At 41.5% G+C, this 23,180-nt stretch overlaps 1 protein-coding gene across 3 annotated transcripts in view; it reads left to right on the forward strand.

Moving 5' to 3' along the window:
• The window catches only part of Cmss1 (cms1 ribosomal small subunit homolog), a 294,743-nt gene that overhangs the window by 232,023 nt on the left and 39,540 nt on the right, over positions 1 to 23,180 (forward strand). The window contains exon 1 of one of the 3 annotated variants that reach the window (XM_085685651.2): positions 15,256 to 15,396. The exons of 1 other annotated variant lie outside the window; for it this stretch is intronic. The gene's annotated coding sequence lies outside the window, so the exon portion shown is untranslated. Of the gene's footprint in view, positions 1 to 15,255; positions 15,401 to 23,180 lie in introns of those variants that run through there. One more of the 3 variants, XM_048422370.3, reaches the window with a different exon arrangement.

Consider the following 23,180-nt stretch of genomic DNA (forward strand, 5'->3'; position numbering starts at 1 on the left):
CCCTAAGATTGGGACAGAGCAGTTTGCTCTACAAAGCCAGTCCATTACTTTTGTTGCTCCTCTGAAGAGTGCCCCACACAGACTAGTCTTAGCTGTTCCGGTGTTAAATGTGAGACTGAATGTGTGACTGATGATTTACATTCTTGAGAGTTTTTTTCCGTGTGTGTGTGTGTGTGTGTGTGTGTGTGTGTGGTATTTGTGGGATAATCTGATTTGTTCTTCTATGTAAATTGGATTTGCCAATTTCATAGATAACACCAACCATTCTTAACTTTGAGTAAGAAGGAATGGGCAGGATAGGACCTAAGTTGGAATGGGTAAATGGACATATGCATGTCTAGGTTGGAAACCTAGGATGGTGACTTCAGGGCCTGTTATTAACCACCCCTGGGGAAGTTCAGACAGGAACACACTTGAGTTTAGCATAACTAGCCTCCTGCAATAAGCATTCTTGTTGCATTAAGATGATTCCACAGAAAAGTCTATACTCTGTACAGTGTTGGCAGCATTAACCATGAACCAGCTGATCTTCATGAGGCAGCCCTTATTACTAATAAGAACCACAGGCCTGCTTCTGCCACACTGCCCAACAACTTATTTAATCCCCCGCCCCCGCAAGCCAAGAGGCTTTCAATTAGATGAAGCATCTATTATTTATATCCCTAATTTCCCTATGGGACCAAACTGGGTAGCTTCTCACTTCCCTGCCCTAAGGCAGGTCTCTCTATGGGGTTCCTGCCACAGTCTTGGTGTAGCTGAGGGCCATGGAACACTTCCCTCAGGCAAAACACCGGGATGCCTGGCTGGAGGCTCCTTTGCTGGACAGCTGTCACTGACCTCTGCCTGGAGCAAGAAACAGAGCCAAGATGGCACAGCTTCGGTCACACTCAGCCTGGTAACTGCATCAATTGTCTTCATTTGTTTATTCAAGAACTCTGTGCTGCCTTTTTTAACAAGAAATTTGAACCACATTTTGTTTGAGATACTCCAGAGAGATGTAGCAATGCAGTTACCATTTTATAAACTTTTAAATGAAACCATTAGCAGCTCACAACTTTGTTTAAAGAACAAGGGCTTGGAGAACAAACCTGTGTTCTCAAGACCCGGAGCTCACAACTTTGTTTAAAGAACAAGGGCTTGGAGAACAAACCTGTGTTCTCAAGACCCGGAAGACAGTGAGCAAGGCAGAGGAGGATCCTGTGCAGAGCCAGCAGCCAAAGCTTGCTTTGCATGGCCAGGAACTCAGTGTTGGTGTGACGGCCTCTTCCCATTTTGCAGGAGTTGGTGAATTTGGCCCTGTTGCTCTCATGATTCACACCAATGTTTCTACCTCTGTTGTTTCTTCTCTCTGCCATAGCCAAACCTCACCAATGCTTCCTTCTAGCCTTTCTGCTAACATATTAGCCGGCCTCCGTTTTTCTTTCTCCCCACAACTCCATTTACGTTTAGAGGGTCCTTTATTTGCAAGTTGTTTTCCTTACAGTAGTTAGCTGGAGCATTCTCTTCTCAATGACTTAGAAAAAGTTCCATAAACATTCCTGTAAAAGATTTAGAGATGTATACCCTCATCAATTTTCTAGACTATTGGCAAAGATTGTTTGGTAGACAGTATCGTTCTCACCAGGGAGTGTGGTTGAAATCATCTGCACAGTGACGCATCTAGTTCCCTATCATACGAAACACGTAAGACGTAGAGAATTTAGACTAAGAGCTTTTTGACATGTATTTTGACAGTTATCTTCCCAGAAGTCCATTCTTTTGGATTAAACAGATTTCATATCTAACAATTTCATAGTTTCCAAGGAAGATTGTGGCTAAAATGTTGACTAATTCTAGGGCAAAGGGACATTCAGGCTTAATAGTCATGTAACAGGGGAGTTAAAGGACTGGGAGATTAACCAGATTTAACCTAAAGCACAGCATTTCTCTTCTACCCTTAAGCAGCCCTGACATGGTATTTCCTGGAGATTAATGACAGTCTGAGTTAATGGACTGAAGGAGGGCCATTAATCCCTTGCACAAAGGTAGTTCTGAAAGCAAAAATGAGAAACAACTGCTAGGTCAAGGGCACTGGATCCCAGGAGACGTCTCAGAAGATTACTTACTTTCAGAAGCCATCCTTGCCATGGTCTCGCCCCTTCTCTATAGGGTATGCCTCAGCCTCAGGCTCTCGCCATCCTGGCATGCAAGCACTGTTTTGTAAGTAGTTTGTAATCTTTCTTTTCATCAGACAGAACTTTTAATCAATAAACTACTTCATCCCTCTGAGGACTCAGCAATGTCATCATTTTATAAGTCATTCTTCACATATAGCTTTTACCATCATAAACATGGTGGATAGAGTTATGCTTGGGAGTCCAGAAACCAAGGCAAACAGGATTGTATTAGAGAGTTGCATGTGCTGTGCATAAGATACACAGGAAAATCTGAAATGTAAATACTTGGGTGGAGTTGAGGGAGCAAACACAGACACCACATCAATCAATCAAAAGAGCTTATCCATCCAAAGGATACAGTGATGACTCAGTCCTGTCGGGAACTGTTATAAGCAAAAACTACAAGCTTCCAAATAGCGAATTACATAATTGAAGATAAAGAATGTCAGGCCAAATTTCCACGTCTTTCTCCAGACCAGCCTAGGCTTGACTAATGTGTACTAGCCAGGTTTGTTAATCTCGGAATTAGGCAAGGTATAGTATTACCTCCCAACAAGAAAGTTTCAGACAATAGAAAAGCATAGAAACTAGAAGTGTGTGTGTGTGTGTGTGTGTGTGTGTGTGTATCAGAGGCTTCACCAAGAAACTCCTTGGGGTCTTTAGAACATTTGAAAGTTGCAACTTTTCTCTTAGTTGGAAAATGTCTGCCTTCATGAATGCATCTCATCTGTAAGCATAAGTGTGCACCCTTGGTAAGGGTTCACCTGCCTTCATGCATGTGCCTCATGTGTAATCGTGCATCCTTGGTAAGGGTTCACCTACCTTCATACATGCATCTCATGTGTAATTGTGTGTCTTTGGTAAGAGTTCACCTGCCTTCATACATGCACCTCATGTGTAATTGTGCGTCCTTGGTAAGGGTTCGCCTGCCTTCATGCATGCGCTCATGTGTAATCGTGCACCTTTGGTAAGGGTTCGCCTGCCTTCATGCATGCGCTCATGTGTAATCGTGCGTCTTTGGGAAGGGTTCGCCTACCTTCATGCATGGGCTCATGTGTAAGTGTGCAACCTTAGTAAGGGTTTTTGGGATCCAGAAGCTTGCTCCCTTATCTGGGAGAGATGTTGCTCACCTTCCCGCTTTGCATGTCAGTTTCCCTGTGAGTCCAGAAAATGCCTTAAACTCCATCCAGTGCGTTAAGTTATTCTGCTAGTTCTGACCTAAGACTCTGATCCTTGCAGTATGCTTTCGTGTATTTGGAACAATTAAGATACCAAAAGTTATTTTGCTGCTTAAAAAAAATAATAACTCTGCTGACTAATAAGACAATAGACCCATGCTAAGGTAAGCAAAGAAAAGATGTTTTCTCGTCAGTTGAGTGAAAAACACAAATACAAAAGTTCCATTTTAAACAGTGACTAGAGGGTGGGAAAGATGGATCACAGATTAAACATGTTTCCTGCTCTAGCAGCAGATCCAACACCCACATGCAGGCTCACAGCCACATATAACTCCAGTTCCAGGGGATCTGACACCCTCTTCTGACTTAACATACACACACACACACACACACACACACACACACACAAATGGAGTCTGGCTTCTTGCCACTAACATCCCTGATCTAACTCTGAAAGCTTTCATCCGTACAGGTTTAGAGACTGCCAGAGATAGAGATGTTTAGCTACCTGTTCAAATGGGTGGTGCTGCTGTTTTAGCACCGTAAGGGCAGGTGCAGTTCTTCGCATGCTTCCATACTATTAAAAAAATCCTCATTCCCACCACCAGTTCCAACACTTTGGGAGAGCAGACCCTGAACCTCGCCTGGACAGCTCAATAGAATAGAACCAACCCCGAAGTTGTGAGTATGGGAGAACTATTCCCATTATTCATCTGTAATGTGGTGGCATAGTCTGGGGAGAGATGCCTTCCCCCCACCAACCTCTGAGGCATGTGGAAGAGAGGCCCTGAGGTCATAAGAGTGGAAGAGCTGCCTCGTCCCACACCAGCTGAAACACTCAGGAGAGCTGCCCTGTAACTGACCTGGGCAGCACCACAGAGCCAACCCCACCGGTGGTTGTGCTGGTCCAGAAGGTGTAGGTGTGGGAGAACAGACCCCAAGGACATGATAGAGGGAGAACTGGCCCCACTCCTTGCTCAGTGCTCCAAGGGGTGTACTAGCCAGGGCAATGCAGGAGAGCTTACCCTGGTAGTGAGGACAAGGGAGAACTGGAGGGCTGACCAACCAACACCTACCCAGACCCAGAAGCAGGGCTATGTGCTGGCCCATCCTATCATCCACCCCGTCTGAGGTCTGCTGGAGCATGTGAAGGAGACAGTCCTGCAGACCCAAAGCAGCGGGATCTCCACTACACAGGGCAACAGCGGCATAGCCAAGAGGAGCTCCAGTGAGGGCCCAGCATTGATAGTGTAGCAGAAACCAGAGGACTTGAACCAGACTCCTTGCAATGATCTCTTGCAAGTAAAGATGCATGGGTAAAAGGGTTTACTGTGTGACTCACTGGGTCACACCACAGCTTCCATGATGAGAGTGATTTTTCTTTTTTAATTTTCTTTTTTTTTCCTTCCTTTTTTTCTCTTACGTTTTATTTTATTTTATTTGGTAGTAGAGGGTGGATATAAATGGATGGGGAAATGAATGGGATGGAGATACATGATGTGAAAGACACAAAGACTAAATGAAAAAGAAAGTTTTAAGAATCTTATTTTCTATGTAGTCGACTGGAGTGAACCTGGTTGGACTTCTCAATTGAAACTGCCTTGAACAAATGAACTATCCAGATGTAGGTGGGGACATAACCAAATTATATGCCAAGATAATTAGATTATTTAGCTCATGATTGCAGCCTTATGATTCCATCTGGAGAAATGGAAATGACTAAGCACATGTGCATTTGGGTTGAAGTTCTCCTCCTTTCAGTAGACACTCTGGCCTCTTTTGACACTTTGTTGGTAGCAGAATTTTTTGGTCACTTCACTTCCTTTGAGAGCAACAGATCCATTATGATTTGAACTGGTGCTTTCCGTCCACGTGTTTGGCAGGTATTTAATGCATCTGTACAGCCGTTCTGAAACCTGATCCACTCATTAAGTGACAGGGTAGTAAAGATTGCTACCTTGTGTGTACAAATGCTGTCTTTCCAAATTAGAAAAGAACTAAATAATCCCTGTGGAGGTGCCTTGTTTTAAAAGGTGTAATTTAATGCTCTACCGCTAACATTCTTCTGAGGTAGCATTACATAAATAACCACTACTGGACGAAAAGTCCTTTTACATTCTGGAATGATTTGAACACGTTTGAAATTTTTATTGTCTACTCAGAATCCTCTGGGTTGTGAGGCTTTAAATTATCTTTTTTTTTCCTTTGAGTATTTGAACATCCATTATACAATTTATGTTTTAGGACAGAAGCAAGAAAATGATATTGAGAAAGAAAATTATCTACATGAGGCCAGAGATTATCGAAGGAAAGAAAATGGTATTTCTACTCTTTAACATCAGTCAAGGAAATTGCTGGTTTGTTTTTAATAGTGGACTTCCTGGGGATTTTCTTAGTGCCCAAAACATGAAGTTTGGCTTCCTGAACTCATCCCTCTTGGCAGGTGTGTAGTAGAGTCTGGAGCCATGGTTCATATGTTAGGTCCAAAGAAAGCACCATTCACATGTACTTCACTTACCACCCAGGGCTTCTCTGGTTGGTTCAGGAAGTCGAAATTTTTGCGTTTGCATGTTTTATGGTTTATAATATTTATCAACTTCTCAGAAGGGCCTAATATACCACATTTTCAAGACTGGATTACTTAGACCCAATCTATAGTATCATGATAGTTTCCTGTACTTAGCAACGGTGGTGATGACAGCACCTGGTCAGTAAGGACTTTTATGTCATTACATGTGCTCACTACTTCTTAGTTCCCCTTTATTGCTCTCAACAAAGGCAAGTTTAGTCATTATCCCCATTTTATAGTTCAGAAAACTTAAGACTTTGAGGTTAAGTGGGTGCTAAAGACCGAATGGAACTGAAATGAGAATCTAGAGTGCTGTCTGGGAGAATACTTGCTCCCAGGCATTATGCAGTGTGCTGATGAACTCATCTTATTACTGCTTTCATTCTAACTTTGAGTTTATGTGATATTCATTTTTCAACTCAAACAGTCCTTTCTCTGTTCTAATGACTGGGCATGGCTCCATATCTACATGCTAGGATGTTACAATTCCAAGATCAACATCAGATTGTAGGGTCCAGAATACTGATTGGCACATCATTTGTTTGCAGTACATTTAAGTAGGCAAAGAAACAAGCATATGCCCTTTCCAGGCTTGGCACAACATGCTTTTGTGATAGCCCTACACTGGGGACAGTGTGTGGCAGTAGTGGCAGCAACATTGGTGGCTTTTGATCTTTAAAGATTAGGCATGCAGTAGTGTCTAACGAGTAAAATCAGATCAAATTCCTTTGTAACTGTTGTTTGGAAGCCAGCAGCTTTGGCCAATCTCTCTACAGGAAAGCAGCTTTGTGAAGAAAAATCTTTGCATAGGTAATTGCCCCTTTCCTTTTCCATTGTACAGTGCTGTCTTAACAGTCAGTATTACACAAAAGATCTTTAAAGATGAATGTCCAGGAATTCTAAAGGCTGATCAGTTTTACTATCTTAAGAACAGGCAGATTTCTCTGCCAATCATTTCCTCTGGTCTAAGTTCCTCATCTGGAAAAACAGTGAGTAAACCAGATCAGTTGTTTTTCAGACAATCTTTCTCCTTTGTTTTAGCATCCTGACTTCTAAAATTAAGATTTTTTTTTAATTTTTATTTTGTATGTATGGGTGTTTGCCTTCATGTATGTCTATAAACCACATGCCTATGAAGGTCAGAAAAGGGCATTGGATGCATGGAACTAGAGTTACAGGTGGTTGTGAGATGCCATGTGTATTCTAGGTAGAGTTACAGGTGGTTGTGAGATGCCGTGTGTATTCTTGGTAGAGTTACAGTGATTGTGAGATGCCATGTGTATTCTAGGTACAGTTACAGGTGATTGTGAGATGCCGTGTGTATTGTAGGTACAGTTACAGGTGATTGTGAGATGCCGTGTGTATTCTAGGTAGAGTTACAGGTGATTGTGAGATGCCGTGTGTATTGTAGGTACAGTTACAGGTGATTGTGAGATGCCGTGTGTATTGTAGGTACAGTTACAGGTGATTGTGAGATGCCGTGTGTATTCTAGGTACAGTTACAGGTGATTGTGAGATGCCGTGTGTATTCTAGGTACAGTTACAGGTGATTGTGAGATGCCGTGTGTATTGTAGGTACAGTTACAGGTGATTGTGAGATGCCGTGTGTATTCTAGGTACAGTTACAGGTGATTGTGAGATGCCGTGTGTATTCTTGGTAGAGTTACAGGTGATTGTGAGATGCCGTGTGTATTCTTGGTAGAGTTACAGGTGATTGTGAGATGCCGTGTGTATTCTAGGTAGAGTTACAGGTGATTATGAGATGCCGTCTGTATTGTAGGTAGAGTTACAGGTGATTTTGAGATGCCGTCTGTATTGTAGGTAGAGTTACAGGTGATTGTGAGATGCCGTGTGTATTGTAGGTAGAGTTACAGGTGATTGTGAGATGCCGTGTGTATTCTAGGAAGTGAACCCTGGATCTTCTGTAAGAGCAGTGAGCAATATAACGCCAAACCAGCCCCCTAAGTTTTCTGCAAATGAAAATAAACCTATTCAAAAGCTCCATTGTATCAGCACCAAAGCAGAATATATGTTTGAAGTTTGAGGAAGAAGGCTCTCAGTATTCAGTCATACAGATGACTTTGCTAACAATAAGATTTACCCTTTAGATAACGTACAATTCTATAAGTTGTGACAAATGTCTGGTCACAAATGCCACCATCAAGACCTGCAGGAGTTCCATCACCCCAAAATGTCCCTCTCTCCCCTTTGAAAAGCACATCTACTAGGTCCTAGAAGCTAGCAATCACTGACCTGCTCTCTGTGCCTGTAGCTTTTCATTTGCTACAGTGCCATATAATTGTACTTACTCGTATGTGACTACCTGAGTCTGGATTGTTTCACTTGGTCAATGCAGTTGAAGTTCATCCATCTTGCTGTACTATTAGTGCTACCGAGTAATTTATTGTGAAGTTGTATTATGGTTTGATTATTCATTCACTAGTGGAAGGATGCTTGAATTGTTTCAAGTTTGAGGCAGTAACAAATAAAATTGTTGACTGTTAGATTTTTAAACAACATCAAAATTTTAAGTATCATTGAGGAAAGAAATGGCTACTCTATTGTGGCCCAACAAACACACTTACTTCCTTCTAACTGGCAGGGTGGTACATGCCTGTAGTCCCAGGACTCAGGTGGCTGAAGCAGGAGGATCATGTGTTCTGGGTCAGCCTGGAAGTCTTTGCCTCAAAAACATCCCTCCAAAAACTTTTTGTTTGACTCTCCAGCCATACCCATAAACACAATCAAGAATGGAATCCTCAATAACCTGTGGGTTTTTACTTGGTGGAGGACTAGTTCCCAAAATCACGTAATTTTCAAACCCAGGGTTTTGTTCACACCTATTCCCCTTCAAAGAAATAAACAACTCCAGGTGGTGTGTGCCTACAGCATTTGCCCTCCCTCAGTTTCGCAATCCATATACGATCTTATGTCCTTACCTTTCACCAAAGAAAATGCCTTTTAGCAATAGGGAAATTTTGTTATTATAAAAGCATAGTTAGAGAGAAAGACTCCCTACAAAGTGTGGATTTTCTTTGGACTCACGCCTAAATGTGGCTCGTCTTACAGAGGCAGACTCTGCTGTCCACACAGATCATTTTGGCCAAATTTACAGACTATCCATTGGTGTCTTTGGTTTTTTTCTCCAATAGTTGTGAACCTGTTAACATATCTTAATATACTATCACAATGTATCATTCAGGCCACTGATACCACTTAGTGCAATCATTATCATCATCGGACCATTAATATCATTCAATGTAATTGATGTCAGGCTGAGAGCATCACTTAGTAAAATTTATATCAGTTAATGATATTCACTGTGTTGTATATCAACCTCTGCTGGTTTGGAAACTTGCTCATCTGCCAAGACATAGACCAGAAGCTGATGTAAGCATTTAGGAGCTTTTACAGCAGTTTTACATCACTACAGGATCTTAACTTCTGATGATGATTTTGAATAATTTTTTTTGTCACAGTCAGTGATGCATTACTACAACAAAATTTTTGCTCTATGCCACAGGTGGGTGGAAAGCACAGGTATAATTTTCTTTTCAAATCCTAATTTGAAGCATACTGTTGAGTGATACCTACACCCCTCACCTGCCAAGATTTTGAACAGTGGAAAACCAGAGGACTTGTACACTTGACACAAGCATTATCTTCCTGTAGTTTGTTTAAGCATATATCTGGCTTTAGTAAACATTTACATGAAAGGCAGCAAGAGAACATCTCTATAAACGTGAAGCCCTGGTTTGGGTTATTGTCAGTGAGGAGGAGGGCCTGCCATCATACTGCTTACCAAGTTTCATTATCAGCTCCTAGACCTCCAGTGTGAGGAACCGGGAAGCTCAGTAAATAGACAGTTGACCAAATTCCCACCCACCTGTCTCCCTGAACTAGAAGACTGCTGGTATATGGTGTTACAGCGTGCCCTGTTTTCTTATGAATGAGTCTGTTACAAAGATAAACTCTGCGCCTTCATCGTGTCCTATTATCGCTCTTCTTTCAGAGTGTCTCACTTTGGGATTTCCTGACACAGTCCCACCTCCCAGGAAACTCTTCGATCCTGGCTGTGTCTCCCCCATTGATCACCCTACCTCCTTTCTTTTCTCAAGTTGGACCCAAGCACCAGGTTCCAGCACACCTTTTTGTTCAGTCTCCTAAATAACACAAATGTGTCTTTGAACTGATGGAATAGACACACCAACTTGGGTGCAGGCCTTTACAGGACACTTGTACAGGACATGGACAGGGAAACCTGAATTTTAGAAGAATTTACAGAACTGGGCTTAAGACATTTTTGAAAGGTTTTGCCTCGCCTCGCCTCTTTTCTTTGCACTCTGTATCTCTAGGGACGGTGTGATTCACAGAGGATAAACTGTCTCCATCTGTAAAAGTTCAAATGATGAAACACAGTTCAGTCTTGTCGCACAGCTTCATTTGTCCTTATAGCATCCTCAACAGTCATGTGCCACACATGAGAAATAGAATGTGGGATATCTTAATGGGCATTAGCACAAATATTTATACACTATACTAATTCAAGTCAAAGTTTATAGAATTTGTAGAATTTTTAGGTAAATCCTATATATTATAATTTTATATATTTTATAGAAAATTTATATAATTTTATTTATTTTATAATATTATAACTAAAACCCATTCAAACAAATATTATGCTATAAATGACCAATACTTTAAAGCAAATTCTAAATAATCTTAATTAGATTTAAAGAAGAGTTTCGATCTTTTGTTTGTTTTATTTTAGTTAATTTCACTACATTACTCTGGATGGCTTGGAACTCATGATCCTCCAAGCCTCCAGAAGTCCCATCTTTATTGCATGCTTCTCCCACAGCATTAGTTATTTATGTCTTAGTTGTAAGAAAATAGGTTTTTGTTTTGTTTTGTTTTACATTTTGAACTATTAACTGCACCTGCCTAGGATCGAAACACAAAGTGGAAAACATAAGGCTTAACCCCACATGCTCCCTGATCAAATGCAAAGTTTCTTAAAATAGCTGCATGTGGATAGCGACATGAGGAACAGCTGGTGTCACTGGTGTCCCCGGGCACAACCTGGCAGTCTCATGCTGCTGCCCAGGCTCTGCTCTGTTTCTTTCCCTTTCTGGGCCAGCTGCAGCAGCTTGGAGGAGAAGCCCAGAAGCAGCTTTACTTTCTCCATTTGCTATGATCTCCTGGTTTCAGTGTTATAGCCATGACACCCCTAGATCCATCTTGATGATCTAGGATTCCATTCCAACCCGTAAACTGGAGAGAAATTCATCAGAACATCCCCAAAATTATAGCAAACTTTAAATAAGAATACAAAAAAAGAAAGAGAAGAAAAGAAACCCGGGAGATGAGGTCTTGTGGTTTTACTTGGTCACAGCTAACAGGTAGCACTGGCTCATTGTGGTGCGGTGCACTCCTCGTCTGTGTTTGTGTGTCCGTAGCTGTGGTCATGTGTCTGAAGGTGTTTCCTTCTCTGGCAGAGAGGTTTCACTATGGAAGGCAGATCAGCCCAGAATGTAGACAGCACACCATCTCCTGGACTCCAGTCCAAGACTGATCATAAAATAAAGCGGGTAACCGGGTGAGCAGGAACATTCATCCCTCTGCTGCCTCACCCCAGGGGCAGTGTGAACAGCCACCTCCCATCCCCATGCCGTCTCACCACAGTGGACTGATTCCTTCTTAAACTGTGGACCAAAATAAATCCCTTCCCTTAGATTTCTTCTGTTAGGTATTTGTGAAAACCAGGAAAGTAACTAACAGAGCAGCAGAAGTGGCAGGTCAGCCCACTCTGTAATGTCACCAGAGAGACCCACATTCACTCCCCAACTGCTTCGTTCCGCTGTACACACTGTAGTGTAGTCTACGCACTTAGCACTGTCTCATGGACAGGGTTTTGTTGGTTCTCCACAAGGACCCATCTGTCTTTCCCCAGAAGCAGGATATAGAACAGGGGAGTCTGATCTGCTGTGTCAGGGTTTTATATTGCTAGACTGGAGGTAGTAACCACCACTTTAAATCTATTTGCTTTGTCATGTAACTGAAACTAGCATTCTCTGTTGTCATTGTCCCAGTCAGTGACAGGTTTTTTTCCCCCAATTCTGAAAGATACGATAGCATTTCTTATTCTTATCAAAATACATTTTAGTCTATATGGTAGTAGAAGAGGTAAGGTGAGAGTTAACCACCCTAGTTACCCAGCGTCTACACAGAAAAAGCAGTACCCTCTTTAGGAAGGAAGCAAAACTCTAAAGAGCCAGGGGAAGTTATGGTCTCAAGACGATGGGGACACAAAAGGCGATGGTGTAAGAGGTGCTGGATATCTCCCTGTTGACTTGGTTTCCAGTGTACCAGTGCCATCCTCAGCCAGTAGGTACCTTCAGGGTATGGTGCTCATGTGCAAAAATTAGAGTTTTCTGTTAATCTTCCACTTAAAACCTTACTTTGAGGGTCTATATCAGACTGAAAAAGTGATGGGACTAGCCCCTTAAATATCTAAATCCAAGTCTGTGATCTGCTGAGCAAAATATGATAATATCTATTTCCCATATTGCATAGGATCAAGTAGCTCAGATATGAGTTCTTTGAACAAAACAAAACATTCCATAAGTGTGATGCCATAACGTTTCCATAGCCAGGGGTGGGAGGAGGGCAGCACAATAGTGCAGTTTGGGCACAGTGATCGATTCTACACCGGCATAAACATCTTGAGCATCTTCACTAGGAAACCCTGTTATCTAAGAAGTTATAGTACAAATCTGGCTCTAAAGTGTTCCTTAAGGACTTCCTGTCTGACCCGGTTCTGAAAAAGCAGACATTATCAGTAAGTGAGCCTGCTGTCTAGCATCTGTTGTGTTCATGATCTTCTTGTATTTGTGTAAAATGTGTATTCCAGCTTGATTATTTGATGCTGCGATGGTTTCTGGAATTGTTTCCTTATCTTATAGATACTGAATAACATTTTCAGAAAAGGTATACATTTCTGGTTCTTTTAATCAGAAATGAGCCAAAAGTAGTTAATCATGGTAAACAGTATGCACAGTACACTAGTATTTAAATCACTAGTGAATTTTTTCTACAAAGATGTTCACAGAATTTGTTTCATTGACTATTGTAACCTTAATAGTCCACATGGGGCCTAGGACAAAAGCATTCAAAATAGTGGATGGATGGATGGATGGATGGATGGACGGACGGACGGACAACTGAGGTTACAAACTATTTACTATGAAAATGTTATCCTTGGCATTAATGAAACAGCATTATTCTTTGTTCAATGTGAATAGTTACTAAATGCTTTTAATCACTAATTCTAGACTACAGAAAATAAGCATTTTAAAACATTTTATTGCATCATGCTACGCTAAAGCATCCTTGGTAATGAAATTTTGTTTTAGACTAAGATAAAGAATAGTATGAACTCTGTTCTGAAGGAAAGAATAAAAGGCTCATTTATTTGGGGATTTTCCCATCCTTGGACCTGCCCAACTCTTGGCAAGTTGCACTCTCAGTCTCTCCAAATACATCATCATTTTGAAGCCACGATAAAATATATCTAGTTACAGTGCTTCTGCCTGAGGCTAGTACTTGACTGAAATTCTAGTTGAGTAGAGTTTAGAAAGAGACAATTATGCATGAACTTTGGTAGATACTAAACTCTAAGAATAAATCACTGTCCTTTTCTCCCTAACCAGTGCTTCTCTTTGCCCCAGAATTTTTTTTTTTTTAGTGGTTTTGCTTTGGCTATAATCAGAACCCAAACCTCACATCATTTTGGGAAATTGCACAGGAAAGTCAGAGACCTCAGAGAAGATCTGTGTTAATTACACTACATACTTGTTTTATTATTTGTTTTTTAGAAAATGGAAACAGCATGTTAAAATTATTGATGCTTCTGGAATATGTCAGCAACAAAAACTATCGTGTTGCTGGAGCTGTTTTAAAGCTAAGCATGAGGAATGTCTCATAAGTAACAACTGAAAACTACAGATAAAACTAGTTACTTGGAATATTTCTTTCTAAGAGGCTGACAGATAGGACTGTGTCATCATAAGAAAGGCATTTTATCTGCAGCAATAGGAGCATTGCCATAATTACACTACCCCATATTCTCCCCTGTGCAGATCTCATATACCATGGAATATGTGGTGTAGTTTGGCAACATTTCCATTGTACCTGTTCTGATGTTTCCTGACACTTTTTTAAAAGATGTGATCATTTGGTTACTATGAAAAGAGATTGCATCTTAAATGAGCATAGGCCTCTGTTAAATGAGCTTCTAGTCTATATACGAAATTTCCTAGCTGTCCAACACCTTACATAATGGTCCCATTGAGCACACTGAGCATAGTTGCCACAGTGTTCTCTACAGCAGTCTGGAGTCACTTCTTTACACTGACGTGCACTTGCCTGTGGATACCCAGTCCTGCTCGGTGTAGTGAGCTGCAGTACAAGGTCATAATAAGGATTACTTGAGATTTTTGAAAACTTCCAAACCCACTTTGTTCTCTGGCCCCCAGTCAAGTCCTGACATCGCAGGAATAAATGTGAATACAGTAACAAGGATACATCCTAGTCATCATCTGGAGATGCCGTCTCTAGACATCATCTCTTCTGTCATCTCTCATGAAAGGGGAATTCCTCCTGACCTACAAACTCCAGGATGCTCCTCCGTTTTCATCACACAGTGATCCTGAAACTGTATGTCGGTCATTGGTATTTACAAAATATGACTACTAACAAGAAAAGTCATGCACTCAAACCTCTCTTTTTACTTTTGACCACCTATCTTACTCTCAGGAGGACAACAATTTCACATTTCCTTTTAATTTTCTTTCATCACCTACACTGTAACAAAACTCTGCCATAATAGGACCTCTATTTTGCAATTGGCCTTACCTATCTTAGACTGAAAGACATCCTCCATAAAATCTGAATCATACCTGAGGCTTCCTCCCTCCCCTTGCATAATTTCTCAGGGATCTTACTTCTGGAGAGCATTTGAGGGTTTCCAACTGGTGGATAACGCAGACACATCCCAACCCTTTGATTGACAAACCAGGACAAGGACACTTAGCTTACCGTGCAGGTGCCTGTGCCTGGTCAGGCCTGGCAGATCTCCCTTCTGATCCCTGTCAGAATCCAGGAGTGGAGCCCGAGCACCCAGCAACGTTTTCTTTTCTTTTTGGGCACCCTCTTAGTTTTTGTTTTATGAGCTTCAAAGTCACTGAGAATTTGCAACGAGGGATCAGGGACAGTTCTGCAAAGGGGGTGCAGCAGAGAGCCCAGCACCGACTGGGCCCAAACACTAAATATAGTTCTCTTTCCTTGCTGGGCAATGTCCTTCATACTCTGAAGACAGGCGACCTTGCCGAAATGCTTACCCCACAGCTTTGCCAGCCTCCACTGAAGAAAGGGTCTAGCCAAACTGGTCTGCAAGCTTAGGCGACCCTCTGCTCACAGAGGACAAGCAGAGGCAGGTACAGGCTCTCTAAGCGTGTCTGTGTGTTCCGCTGTTTGTGTATTTGCATGCCTGTGCCCAGCAGCTGCTCTCCAGATTAGAGGACACTGCTTGTTGGCAGGCCTCTCTGAAACCTTCTCCTGGGTCATTGAAGATTCGTTTGCACATTCTAGGTGAGGGGAGAAACTGCTAGCCACAGCCTGTCCCCTCCTCTGCCATGTTGCTGCCTCAATCCACTCTGAGCCGTCAACAACAGTGCAGGCATACTAGCAGCAGACACCCAGACAGACATTAGATTGCCCCTCATTTTGTATCCTGCAGCTTTGTTTGATATTTGGGTAATAACGCTGTGACCCCTTATTTGACAGCCATATCCCAAGGCACTGTATGCAGTCACTCACTATTATTAATGCTGTGTTGTTCTTTAATTTGAATGCCTGCCCATTCCGTTTAATGTTATAGAAGACAGGCGGACAAATTGCTAAGGAAACTCAGCAGCAACACCCAACACACAAAATATAATAGATTTTTATTGTTATATATTATTCAGCTGTTACTGGAACTTTCTATTTTAGAGTTCTAAAATTAAAAGGCTCAATTTAATTTTCTCTAGGTGGTATCACTTTTGCGGGGGACTAGGGAGAGGAGCATGTTCATTTATTCGACAAATATCTTTACAGTACCAATTAGATATCAGATCTGCTACCTCACATGCCTGCTAGCTGCCTGAAATTCAACTTGTGCATGATCTTATTTAATCTGCATGGCATCCTTTTAAATGAGCCTTGTTTCTAGCCTTGTTTCTAATGCTCAAATGAGAAGCCAAAGACAACAACCGTTAAGTAACTGCCTATGTCTTACAGATGATAGACACTACACTGGGAATTCAAAATTGGATGTTGAGTCCCTCTTTAAAAAAAAATATTCTTTGGGTTTTTTTTTAGGTGTGCGTGTGTGTATATGTGGTATGTGAGAGTATGTGTGTACGTATGTATGAGAGTATGTATATATGGTATGTGGAGGTGGTGTGGGATGTATGATGTGGGTGGATGGGCGGTATGGTGTGGGTGTGTGAATGCATGTCAGAGGACAGCTTGTGAGAAGCCATTTCTCCTGCCATGTAGGTTTGAAGGATCAAATTCAATGCCTTTACTCACTGAGCCATCTGCCCACCCCTGTTCTCTGTATTTTTAATTAATAGCACTGAAATAAATTCAGACTTACAGAAAATATATATAGCATATATATACTAATTCTCTAAATTTTTAACATTTTATATTTGCATCTTCCATCGCCACCTCTGTGTGTTTTGCATAAATATACATACATATATATATATATAGTTTCCTAAATTGATTTATCTACTTCAGTGTGATTATCTTGAAAGACAAGTATATACTTCCATATGATCACAGTGTAATGACCAAAATCAGTAAATTAACATTGATTTCTTTCTAATCCATTAATCCCACTCAAGTCATCACAAGAGCCTTAATGATATTCTTAACAATGTTTTTTGTTCTATGAATGTTATGGGATGCATTTAATTATGTCTAATTCAAATTGAGGTGACTGTAATTGTGAAATGTCTAGTGAATTTCAACAAATTAACAGAAAATATGATTTATCTCAATAAGTTTTATATTTGTTTGTTGAAGTTATAAAACTTTGACATATTAGATTAAATAGAGTACATTTTTTAATCCAAAAGGCAGATACAATCCCAGTCTTCCCTAGGTGGATAAGTAAGTACAATGTCATAGATACATACAATGCAGAATTACTCCGGCTTACTAAAGGAGAGTCCCGCCCAGGCTACAACCTTATTTGCAGTGAAGTAAGCTATGTCCCAATCAACAAATGCTATTAGGGTGGTCCTTCTGTGAGTTGTCTAGAATTGTCAGACTCACAGAAACAGAAAGTAAAATGGGGTGACTAAAGCGAGATGTGGAGAGTGGTGTTTCCTTAGAGCAGTGTCTATCCCAGATGATCACAGAGTTCTGGAGACACATAGTGATGATGCTCACACACGCTCGTGCATGCAGAGCAGTCTCAGCAGTGAGTCTCCCTGTAGAGAGCTTCAGAAAGATGCCTTTTAACCTGAACTTAGAATCAGGCTCCACACATGTAAGCCGCCTGTGTTACCAGTCACCATTCATGGGTCTTTCTTCTTCCTTCCACCTGTACTGTACCAGCTGAACCTCCAGCCAAGCGCCAGCAGCGGTCACTTTGTATACCTTCTCAAATGTGGTAATTAATCCTAAATCTTCATCTCAGGTTTAAATATGGAACTGATATGTGTCCATTAATTCCGTTTCAAAACTTGAGACTAAGGACAGGTACTCTAATCCCTATCCTGTAGCCTCCATATCACAGTAGCTGCTGAAAATGAGCATCTGCACAGGACTAATTCACGACTGTCTGAAGGGATGGTGCACTCACGTGTACACAGCAGAACAGAAGGTGTGCTTCTACCTACTCACAGTGACCAGTCAACCCCAGGAAGCGAGAATCAAGGAAAAAGTATCTCTAGTCTTCAAGTGACTTCATTAATTCTCTGCGTTCGTCCCCTTTTCTGTGGTAGTTCTGCACTGAAAATGATGATATCTTAGTTCCATTTAGTACTGACACTTTTCAAGTCTATGAATCAGTGATTTAAAATGTCTCTGCTTCTTTTGCTAGACTGGTACAAGTGCTCATTACTACAAAGGTCTGGAGCTAGTTCTGGTACAATGAGTTTTAAATTAGTATTTTATTCATTTTCTGTTAATTGTGGCAAGTGGGTTCTTGGTAGACTTAGGTCACAGTACACTGGAAACAGTTTCTGCACCTCCAATGCCTAATTTCTCACAATTCATATCCTAGATCTCATCTTTCCCATCGTTCCCTCTTCATTCCAGGGTAATTAATTGTTCCCCCAAAGCCTTACTCATGTTTCCCTCAGTTCCAAGGTAATGCAATCGCCAGCATTGTTGTCTTTACCAAACTGAGAGGGAGGGGTCCTGGAGAACATGCTGCTTCTTCCTGGCCCCCAGCAGTCAGTGCAAAGGAATGAATGATGGCGTATCACAGAGAGAATCAGTGGGTAAACAAATGGTGGGGTGCCAATTCCAGGGTAGAAAGCTTTGGGTCGCTTCTCAGGACAGGGCATGTGATCCAGGGGCATAGATAGCACTTGTCCACTATGTCCCAGTGTCTGGGTTCTATCCCTAGCACTGATAAAAGGTGATTGAATAGCATCTCAGTGTCCTAAGAAATTGGGAATAAGACGACTATACCATTTTAAACTTTTCTAGCAGACAATTTATTACCATCAAAAGTTGCAGATTTAAATTTCATTTATGACCCTCTTCTTATTGTTCTGTAAGAGTAGGATCAAAGACAGATGTGAAAGTGAAGATGTGGCTAAGCCACACAGTATCCAGAGTATCACCAAAAAAACAAGTCTGCTAAAACAAGCGAGTCTCTGGTCCTTCAGGATGCACTTGAGATAGTGCTTTGAAATGATGAATATCTTAGGCTTCACATCTTTCTAGTGTGGATGGTGATAGTAGGAGGCTAAGTTCTTGTTTTCTAGTTTCTGTCTGTTTGGCTAGTTTTTGTTTAGGTTTGGGGGATTGTTTTTTGTTTTTGTTTGTTTGTTTGATGAGCAAGATGTGTACTTGACCTCTGAAAATTGTTGTTGCCAGTAACCTGCACTCTCAGGTTTCCAGGGGCAATCTCATCATTTACTTCTAGAATGCCAAGATGCCAGGTGGCAGCTGCTTCAGCTCTGAGACATTCATCAAGTGGCCTATTTTGGTGTCATTATGCAATGCCCTTCTCTTGTCATAGCTGCCACCCCTCCGTGGCCTTCCAATGGGCCTTGGGCCTTTGAAAACTAGAGGGGAAGGGGGTGGGAAGAGACAATTCCAGAAGCTGTTGAGAGTGAACCAGCATCTGAATACAAAAGTACGTGAGTTGTCTTTCTTGGCCTTTTAAAATGTTACCTCTTGATAATCTTATTTTCCTTCTTAATTACACATATTATAAAGAGTTGAGCCAGATAAAAATTTTCAGATCAAACATTGCTTTAGTAGTTTGAATGTAATTGGCCCCCATAAGCTATAGGAAGGGCACTATTAGGAGCTATGGCCTTGTTGGGATAGGTGTGGCCTTATTGGAGAAAGTATGTCACTGTGGGTGTGGGCTTTCTCCTATGCTCAAGCTTTGCTCAGAAAGTGTAACCCTCAGACCACTTCCTGTTGACTATAAGATGTAAGACTCTCAGCTCCTTCTCCGACATCATGTCTGCTGTATACACAACATGTCACACTGTGGTGATAATGTAAGCCACCCAATTAAATGTCTTTCAACTCTTATAAAAATAAGAGTTGTTGTGGTCATGGTGTCTCTTCAGAGCAGTAGAAACTCTAAGACACTTACCTTAACTCCCATTGATTCCAATGACCATAAAGACAGGTAAGCATATCAATAACCATCTGTTTAATTCACTTAATAGAGACTTTCTGACTTCTAATAACACATTGTAAGAAATTGTGCTGGTTATTGGCACTATAAAGACAAAATAAAAAGTTGTCCTCCCGTTGTGAACTCCATCTAATGATGGGGCAGTTATGCAAATTCCAGGTTTTGATGGGGCTGTGCTTTTCAGTGTGGAAGCTGAAGAGCACACCTTTGGAGGTGGAGGTCTCCAAGGCTTCATGGGATGGATGGTTTCAGCAAGAGAAAATTGCTCTTTGCCTCAAAGACCAGGCCAGATCGGGTAAAGTAGAATCTTTGTCTGGGCTTGGATGACTAAGGCTCTTTTAGATGTATGAAGACTCCTATATTGTGTACACAGTAGAGAGCCACCAGAGGCATTTTTTGCAGGAAGTCGGTCAGGGAACTAGGATGGGGGGTGGGGGGAAACATAAGATTGAAACCTCAAGAACTTTTTCTGGGACTCTGGAATGTTTCCCCTGAAAAGACACTTGTACTTCATCTAATTCGAGCCTTTTGCTTTACTCACAAAAACTGTAGAACCATCTCTAATGCCACTAGGGGTCCTGTGTTTGGTGGCAGGCCCTAAGCAGACGCTTGTGTAAGAGCCTCTTCACGGCAACCCTTGAAGGCTTAGGAATCTGTACTGAAGGGTATTGAAGGCTTAGAGGCCAAACCCCTGACGAAACAAGGAGTTGGTGAGACTGTCCCAAGCAGGAAGACCAGTGACATTCCATACAAGTGGGATATTTCAACACCACAAGGGGACTCTGGGCTAGGAATGATAGTAGCTTTGCTCCAGGTAGTCTGAACTGTGAGCTGATTCCAAGCAGCCACTGAAATCACATACACTGAGGTAATCAAGGAGAGAATCTCATGCTAAGGACTGAGCACATCAGCAGGTTACTGGAGAAAAGCTGCTTTTCATCAATACAAGTCCTCGTGGCTCACTCTAGAGACCCCTCCAGTGAACACCTAAATGATTCTAGACCTGGTGGCTGGGTTCCTGGTAACCTGCTAGGTTTGGTTTCACTGGGCCCAAACCAGAATCTTGTGTTTTAGCAACTGGGCAGGATTGAGAGGCAGACCTGGCATCAGGGTACCACAGATCTTACAGGCAGCTGCATGAGATGGCAACCCAAGGCAGAGCCAAATGACAGAACTAGGGTGTTTCCATAGAGCGACCTCACAAGACTCTCAGGAGTCGATTGTGCTCCCTATTCTTGGTATTCTGGTGCTGGACTCTAAGGTTCTTTATAATTTTCTCCAAGTTCAGGAACACCAAGCCACACACATAATAGCAACTTTCTTTCAACCACAAATGTCTTTAAATAAGAAAGCACTGCCCCATCCCCATTCAGAACGTATTGTATGCCAAACCTGATCTTTTAAATCAGTCCTTTTGAAATGCTTTAATTGTAGCCATACATTAGGTCTGCATTCTCTGAGCGTCACAAGTCAGTCAGGGTGGTCCTAGTTAAAATGAATCCAAGAACAAACTCTCATAGAAGTGCAAAGTTTACAGTAGTATAATAGTATTTATGGTAGTCGAAACAATAAAAAGATGTTCTTTGTCTTCTAACTTTATTATTTGCAGTTATATTCATCATCTATTCAATAGTTATTTATTGTGTTTAAACACTGTCCTGAATAGTAAAAAAAAATATGTTTTAAGTAGACAGTATCGTTCCTTGCCATTTTAGAATTTGAAATCTGTAAAAGGAATGAAATAAAGTAACTGGGCTGTGAACTGTAGCTCACTTGGTAGAGTGCTTATTTAACATGCAAGAGGCCCTGGGGTAAACCTTGAATGGCATATATACTGGGTGTGGTGGTATACTCTAATCCCAGGATTCATGAGAAGGATCAGAAGTTCAAGATCATCCTTAGCAACACAGCCAGTTCAAGACTAGACGGGGCTGCCAGAGACTGTCTCAAAAAAATAAAGTTACCAGTAATCAGATAATTAGTGATAGTGCTATGATAAAAAAGAAAGTCAAGGAAGGGACATGAGTGCTTCAGTTGCCTGGGACCTTTCCAAGGAAGGAACAGTTATTAGACTAATGTTATATAAAAGCTAAGAAGGGAGATCCTTCCAGGCAGAACTGTAAGGCCCTGAGGTAACAAAGGAGGGTAATGTGACTGAAAGACATTAGGGCACAGATCAGAAAGTAGTAATTGGAAGGAATAAATGGAAGCCAAGTCGTGGGAGCCTGTAGCTCCTGGTAGGATTGAGAACCTCGCTGTTGTACAAAGTGAAAGCAGCTCAGCCAAGCAATTGTTTTTTTCAAAAAGTGTGCACCAAGACCCAACCCAGCTGGCAAGCCTGAGACAGCAGGTGCTCTTGGTAATTAGTCTAAGGCAGGTGGAGGCTGAGTCTTTCCCCACCCTGGCTAGGATCCTGTCTCAGTCTTTGCTACTGACTAGTTTTTAAAAGAATCAGCACAAAGTAAATGAGAGAGCAGTACATACAGGGTGATGGGATTAGAACATTTGAATAAAAACATTATACGGTAGGAGAGCTAAAAGTCTGGCAAGGTGAGTGTATTCATCGGGGTTCTCTAGAAGTACTGAACTTACAGAATGGAGAGAGAGAGACAGAGACAGAGAAAGAGAGAGACAGAGACAGAGAAAGAGAGAGAGAGAATTTTTTAGAGTGGCTTATGTGCTGTGGTCCAGCTAGACCAATGATGGTTGTCTATCAACAGAAAGTCAAAAAACTCAGTGGTAAAGTCCATGAGCCTGGATATCTCATCTGGTCTTGATTATACACCAGAATCCCAAACAGGTAGACTCTAATGTCAGCAAAGGAATGAATTCGCCAGAGAGAGTGAGGGAATAGGGCCAAGAGCAAAGGCTTCCTTCTCCCATGTCCTTTAACACCAAAAGGTGTGGCCCAGATTAAAGGTGGGTCTCCCACCTCAAAAGAGCCAGATTAAAAGTGGGTCTTCCCAGTTCAAATTATTTAATTAAGAAAAATCCCTCACAGGTGTACCCAGCTGCTTGGGTTTTAGTTAATTCTAGATGTAGTCAAGTTGACAATCAAGAATAGCTATCACAAGTCCACACCTTGACAATTTGACACAGAATCATATCTCCTTATGTTATGGTTAATTTCCAATTAAAAACAATAACCAGGAAAAAGTTACTCCTAACATGATATAACTATCCCGCATACAATTGCAAACCCATTATATAGTTAAGCAGGTCATAATACACACAATGCAGTGCAACTCTCCTTTGTACAACTGCAAATGCACTGTAAGTTTTAGAATAGGTGGCAATGTCCCTTGAGGGACTTTTTTTGATATCTTAGA

Source organism: Myodes glareolus, chromosome 2, assembly GCF_982192425.1.
Source record: "Myodes glareolus chromosome 2, mMyoGla1.1, whole genome shotgun sequence".
Taxonomy (NCBI): Eukaryota; Metazoa; Chordata; class Mammalia; order Rodentia; family Cricetidae; genus Myodes; species Myodes glareolus.